Raw genomic sequence first — 7,654 nt, 5'->3', positions numbered from 1 at the left:
ACGTAAACACTCTATGCCTGAGTGTCAAGACTCTATTGTCACGCTGAGTGTCTAGTGTCTAGTGTCGTCGTGTATTACGGTCGAGCCCACGACACACTGGTCCAGTACACACTTATTCAAATAGGTACCTATGTAACGATCGGCTTGTTTGCTTGTTTTTTGACCATGAACAAAATAATTTTTTAACAAGTGGTAAGTGCCAACCCTTAATTCAAGCCTAGTCCAGTTGCGTGGGTAAGAATGCCAGGAATGAGCATTTGACAAATATGAATCTATGACGCCGTGACATCTGTCCACATGTGGCCATCATACAATTAATTATGTGTTAGAATTCTTACTAGCGTTTGCCGTTTAGGCCGACCGCACTTTGGATGTGAATACGTACGAACAAACACGTACATTCTCGACCTTGTAAGTATAAGTTACTAGCTGAAGCCCGTGATTTAGTCCGCGTGGATGTCTTTTGAAATCCCGTGGGAGCTCTTTAATTTTCCGGGATAAAAAGTAGCCTATGTGTTAATCTATCTCCATTCCGAATTTCAGCCAAATCCGTCCAGTGGTTTTTGCGTGAAGGAGTAACAAACATACATACACAGACACACAAACTTTCGCCTTTATAATATTAGTTAAACACTATCATAATACCTACTTAATTATACCTAAATAGGTACTTAATGTAGAGCAACGCGATGTTCAACGGCGTTTCCCGTTAAACGTAGATGTAGCCACGATCAACGTAGGTACAACGGTATTTACAATGCCGTTTGGCGTTAGACGATTTTAACCCCAATTCAATCAACGGCATTTAAAGCGTTGTTGGGCATTGACAATAACTTTACCGTCATATTATTTTCTCGTTCAAAGAGTCGCATTGAAAGGGCCTTTGAAAGTAGTTTCGATAACCGAAACGTGTCGCTACTAGACAACTACTAGATGGCATAACAATCGCTTGAGTACTGAACGAACGTTTCCTGCAGGATTTCAAAAACCGGATGAAATCAAGGGAATTATCTAAAAAAGTTATAATATACTTATTTCGATATACTATTATTTAATAATATAATTCACTAAATAAAATATTAAATTTTATCTAACCCATGTGAAAAATAGTACTTAACTACCTACTCATATTTTCAAAAATAACTTTAATCAAGCAATACTTTAATAAAAACAATAAGACACAATAACACAGTAAATTATTTTTTATGAAGTCCCCAAAAGATCCCGTTTCGCTTTTTCAAGCGGGGCCATTACATTGATTTACCTTACCGCTTTATCAGACGTAAGACAGGAGCTTATTATTGCTTTCAAATTGTATATCATCGGTGCGATGACGCGGAGATATGACGCAAACTTATGTCATCTGTCAAAATACATGTTAACAGTGGTACGGCGATGACGACGGCCGATAGCGAGAATGTAGAGCCGCCATACTTACTTCTTTTAGAAGACTTCATAGTTTAACAAGTCCTAATAAATACTTACTAAAATTCAAAAACACGACTTCCCTGCCTAAAACGAACTTAATAATTTCACATTTAACAATGGGGCCTTACAGCCTCCAAATTGATTTTTAGAGTTCCGGACCTCAAAAGGAAAAACGGTACCCTTATAGAGTCACTTTGTTGTCTGTCCGTCCGTCCGTCCTTCCGTCGTGTCTGTCAAGAAAACCTATAGGGTACTTCCCGTTGACCTAGAATCTTGCAGATTGGCAGGTAGGTAGGTCTTATAGCACAAGTAACGGAAAAAAACCGACAACGGTGAATTTATGGTTAAGAAAAAATTGAAATGTGTTCCAATTTTCAAAGTAAGAGTTATCTTACTTAAATAAATAAAGCCCTTTGATATGATACCCCACTTAGTATAGTTATATACTAAGTGGGGTATCATATCAAAGGGCTTTATTTGTACATTCTAAAACAGATTTATTTTTATTTTTATGCATAATAGTTTTTGAGTTATCGTGCGAAATATCGAAAAATATACCTGAGTACGGAACCCTCGCTGCGCGACTCTGACTCACACTTGTATTTTTCCAAATATTTATAGCTAGTGCTACTCGATTCTAACGATACCTTAAACATGCACATCTGTTCAGACATTCAGAAGTTATGCTGGAATAAAGTCTTGAACTCTGAAATCGTGCAGTCGTGTGAAAAGCAAAGCAAAGATTAAAAACTATACAGCCAGTCATATTTGAACTTTGAATTTTGGATACAGCATAAAATAAATAAAAACATTTTATTTCAGACAATAATAAATTGTGTCCATAATTTTATATAAATTAAATTACGTAAATTAAAAGTAATATTAAAATGTAATAATTAATATTTAAAATTAAAATAATGAAAAATTAAAATATTTAAAGTAATTAAAATAATTATTAAAATCATTATTTAGGACGCATAGGACGAGGTAAAGGCAAGTAAGTAGAAATAGCCTATCTTGCGCAGTCTTTGCCAAAATAGTTAATTTACCCGTTTCGTCATATTTTAATCATGTCCTGTTTCTATAAATCATTGAAGAGGCCACCCTACGATATTATAATATGGATTTTGACAACCGCTAGCTGTCATTTCATAATATTGTTTGTACAAGGTATAAATGGAATGGCTCATTTGAATACGTTGGTGGTCTGGTTTAGAAAAAACGATGTCTCCGTTAAGAGAGGTCTCTCCGTCACTCGCTCCATACAAATGTAGTTCGTCTCTCATTTGAATACTAGCCAATCATACTCAATGGAATTTTGTAGAAACGTTTCGGGAACTAATATTAATGCCTGTGATTTTCCAGATTTCCGTTAAAATATTCCGTTTCAAAGTTACGCGGTCTTAAAAATTCACATACAAATCTTTGAGCCCCTGTAATTTTAAAACTACATATTTTTAGAAAAATCTAAAACACCACAGGCACAGATATTAGTTTCTAGAATATGTCTGCAAAATTTCATGGTCTTTGGTTGCTTAATATTAATATTCAAATGAAATTGGGACTACAATTGTATGGAGTAAGTGACGGAGAGAGCCCTGTTAAAGCAATGCAGCTAAGAAATTGGTTAGATATTTGTTTGAACGGAAGCTCATTTGTTTGTTGTTAAAAGACATTTTACCAGACTACTTAGAGGAAAAATAAGAACTTAATTTAATCTTAATCTTCTCCTGTTACACTATAAACCCTTACCCATACTTGTTCTCAGTGACGGATTAAGTCTACTTGATGCCCTAAGCAATACATGCCTGTGGGCCCCCCTAGATTCGGTCTTTAAACCTTTACCACCTAAAAACATTAGGTTTTTGTAAAATAAGATGATGAGATGTAACGTACTTTAGAAGTGGAGTATAGGTGCGACAACAATGAAAACCAAAGCATAATTTATTTATTTATTGAAATGCGAATTCACGCAACACGCGTGAATTTTCAAATTAGTCCTAGAAACTTTTTTTGGTGTGGTTTTTGGTGAGAGTGAGACGTGATGCCCTAAGGACGGATTTTTTTTTGTGCTTCTTCTGGTGCCCCCTCAGACGTGATGCCCTAGGCAATTGCTTAATTTGATTAAGGGTTAATCCGTCACTGCTTGTTCTGACTAACCGACTGATGATGATGATGACCCGACAGACGTACAGACAGACAGACAACGAAGACCTATAAGAGTTCCTTTTTCCTTTTGAGCTACAGAACCCTAAAAACATTGTTAATCTATAGTCTATCTAACTAAATATGTACAAACTCAATGTAGAATGTTCCAAAAATGTAAAAAGAAATAATGTATAATACCTACTACTAAATAATTAGAGCTGTACCTACATCCTCACGAGTATTTGTGTCTCAAAAAATCCTTATGTCACTCCCCATTATAACACAGTCTTCTATAGCAAATTTTTCACTGCACTAGCTACTCATCTTTGGAACTCAATTCCTGAAAATATCACAGAAAACTGCCACTCAGTAAACTCATTTTTATTATAACTTTGTAAATGCTTTGTAAGTACAATTATTTTGATACATGAATAAAATAAAATAATTATCACGTTAAAAATAAAATTAATTAACAGTTCGCAACATATCAGTGTATTAAACGTAAAGCACCTGAAGGTAATTGAATAAGATTTTATGAGAACATTGTTTACAATGCATCCAGTTCGTGCCAAAGGGCAGCGTCGCCACATTAGCGCGGGCTTTCGAAAATCGAACGCGGGAAAAGAAAAAAGAAAAAAAAGAAAACCGGGAACGAAATAATTATGCACGTTCCGTTTCGTAATGGCGTCGCGCTACCGTTTCGATTTAAAGCCATGTTTACACTCAATGTTCTGTCAGCTGCCGTATGAGGATCTTTCCAGGGTATATTCTGTTCATGCTCTTCCAGGGATTTTTTTCATTTCATTTCGTTTATTTGCATAGATTGAGGAGATGTTATGCTTATGGGTATTAGTAACTACAATCTGCCACAGGGTGGCATGCAAAAAACTTCTTATTCTTTTTTTGGTAGGAAAAGGATGCTTCTTTTTATCCTGAAAAATTAAAAAGTTCCCATAGGATTCTTAAAAACCTAAGTACATGTGAATGCCAAAAAAAGGCATAATATTGTATATAATTAAATAAATAAATAAATCTTTATTATCTTTGCAAAAACAGTGTTTACAAACTTTAGTGTGAGGCCCTGCCTCCTGATGAAGTGAAAACTGTGTTTCAGGAGGCAGATTTCAGGAGGAGAGGAGGAGAATTGATTTGAAAATTTGACATAATATCGTCGATTCAAGATCAAACCGAGACTTCCCTTACTCTATAGTTCACTCTGGTAGCGGTCAGTCCGTTAGGTGTGAACTATGCCTTACAGCTCGCTTGTTCTCAGAATTTAATTATGCCCACAGAGCCCAGATTAGCCGGCGCGCGTTCCTTTTGTTAATAACTCTAATAATGGATGACGCTTACTTTTATTATGCCCTTAATTTTCTACTTGTGTTTAATTAAAAATTAAAAAATAACAAGGTTTTTTTTTTAATTTCGCGAGAAGAAAGCTGAAGGCTAGGTTCGGAATGTTTCAAAATTCGAACACGTCTCCAAACAGGTGGATGACCGAGAATACACGACTAGAAGTCGGAGCCGTAGCCGTGAAAAAAATTAGAATAGCATTCTATTTAAGTATGCTTACAGTAATATTTAAATATGAGATATTTTATTGTTTAAGTAAGTAATATTTAAGTATGAGATATTATTATTTAATAAATCAATTTAAAAAAAATTTGTCACATCTCTTCAGTAGATTATTTTTGGTACAGTTAACTTCTGTAAGAGGAATCGCAGCTACGTATTCGACGAAGCAAAAAATGCAAGATACTAAATGCGCGTAGGTACCTAATACCCTTTTAAACGCCTACTTATTGTCTAATTTCGATTTAAAATTTATACCAGACATTATTAATATAAATAATTCAAATAACGAGTCCCAAAAACAAATTGTCCAAACGATAAGATGGTCCAATCCAATGCAAACAAAACGAACGGTCCATAACAAGAACTGGGGTCCAAGATGAACACAAAAGAACTCGATAGGGCCCTATTGTTTTTTATCATGTCAATATCGCGCGGCCAAATTTCCAATATTGGAATGCCATCGGCCAATAAGAAGCGGGCAAGAATTGATTTATTGTCCAATTAGCGTCGGTCAGGTGTGCCAACTGTCTAGATAGCATCAGGCTGGCCAACATAACCCGGTCCAAGAGTCGTAACTTCGTAACTACTATTTCTTTTGGCGCTCGTCTTTTAAAATGGCATATTGGAATTAGTCGAGGAGCTGGTGGGACATTTTGAGGAGGTATTCAATAATTACTCTTTGTTTTAGTTTCTAAAAAATATTTGATTCCACTGGATCATTAAAAAACTTAAATGAACACCGAAGAAGTAGCGGGCAACATAGTATTTGGTACAAAGATGATAATTGAGGATGATGCTAGGAACTTTATCTGTGCAAATTTTGGTTTATCAAAAATCCCGTGGGATGTTTTTAATTTTACGGATCAAATAGTAACTTTTGTCCTTTCCCAGGGTGCAAGCTTTGTTTGTACCAAATATCGACAAAATCAGTAAGATGGATAGGCTGTGAAAAGCTAGTAGATAGACAGTCATGTTTATTAATTACAACTTGTTGCTATTTTATTTAGCGATAACTGATAACCCTAGATAATGACGAGACAAAGCTGAAACGCCATGTAGAAACGGTAGGGTGTAATAAAAACTGCCATACCCTTTCCAAATTAAAGCTCTACCATCTTAGATTGCATCATCACACCACCAGCGGAGTGATTTACTACTCAGTGTCTAAAACTGAATGATAGCCACTCGAGCTTATTTTTGATCCATTGACGGTTTTCTACGAAATTTTATTTTTATATCACCCAGTGAGTAGCAATGTAGAACCAACCAACCTTGGTTAGACATGAGCTAGCGAATCACCTTAGAGGTAAGATCGGCTTGGATTTCCCACTAACTCTTGGAGTGCGGGAAAAAAGGAACATTTACACGGTGGAGCCATGAGCAGAGCTTGTTGGGGCTGATTTGAAATTCTGATCGTTCGCAGCCAGCTCGCTCGAGTGGAAATCGATAGGAATTAATCGGCAGCCGCGGTTTTTGTCGCTTAGGAACTTTAATTTGATCTGGCTTGTTTTACTTTGTTATGTAATACTTCGTACATAACTATACATCGGGGTTAACGTTTCGTTGGTTAACAAAAACTGTTCAAGTGCAAGTCGGATTTGCACACGAAGGGTTCCGTAGCATCGTACCTACAAGAGATAATTTTAAAGGTAAACGCACACTTATCCGAGCTGAACGCGTCAAACGAGCCGAATGAAACGAATTTTAGAATCCTGTATATGAAATCTCATGAAACCTCGCACACTTCCCCGCGTCGAATCGTCCGAATCGGGAGTAGATTTCATAATATAGAGAATTCTAAAATTCGTTTCGTTCGACTCTTTCGACGCGTTCGCTTCTATATAGAACAATACTCACAAAATTGGCACATTTTTAACGACCAATCTCCTATGTGCCTCCTTCAGCTACTCGACACTGGCGAAGTGCATTGTGATGGTGCACTACAAAAATACATCATACAAGAAAAGAAGAAAGAAGAGATAATTTTTTTTTTGTGACTTGACCACAAATTCTACCTATTAATATACCAGCATAAAAGTCCCACCTTCTATTTCCGTTGTACCAATCAGCGGTACCAATTATTCTTTCACAACTCCCACTGCCAAGGTCACTGGTAGAGATCTCTTAAAGAGATTTAAGTGCTTTTCTGTCCATTTTTTATTTTTTTAGTTTTTACTTTTATTAATTTTTGGTACTTACCTATACCGACATACAAAAAAAATTACGGTTTTCGGATTTTTTCCTTTAGGACTTGTGCCGTAAGACATTGCTCGGAAGATCAAGTCGTGGACAAAGGCTAGTCTAACATCTAACAATAAAAGGCTAACTGAATATAACGGGCCATCAATTAAAGAGGGTGTCGGGCAGTGATTACATTTAGCCGCGCGGGGTAATAGCGGCTCACGTTACGGCAAATGGCGCGCTCGATTACACCACACATACAATAACACTTAACTTAGATCAAGACTCAAAGAGGTTATTTTGGGTTTATTTAAACATCATC

The sequence above is a fragment of the Maniola jurtina genome, chromosome 24, assembly GCF_905333055.1.
Source record: "Maniola jurtina chromosome 24, ilManJurt1.1, whole genome shotgun sequence".
NCBI classification, from domain to species: Eukaryota; Metazoa; Arthropoda; class Insecta; order Lepidoptera; family Nymphalidae; genus Maniola; species Maniola jurtina.
This window is presented reverse-complemented; position numbering follows the sequence as displayed.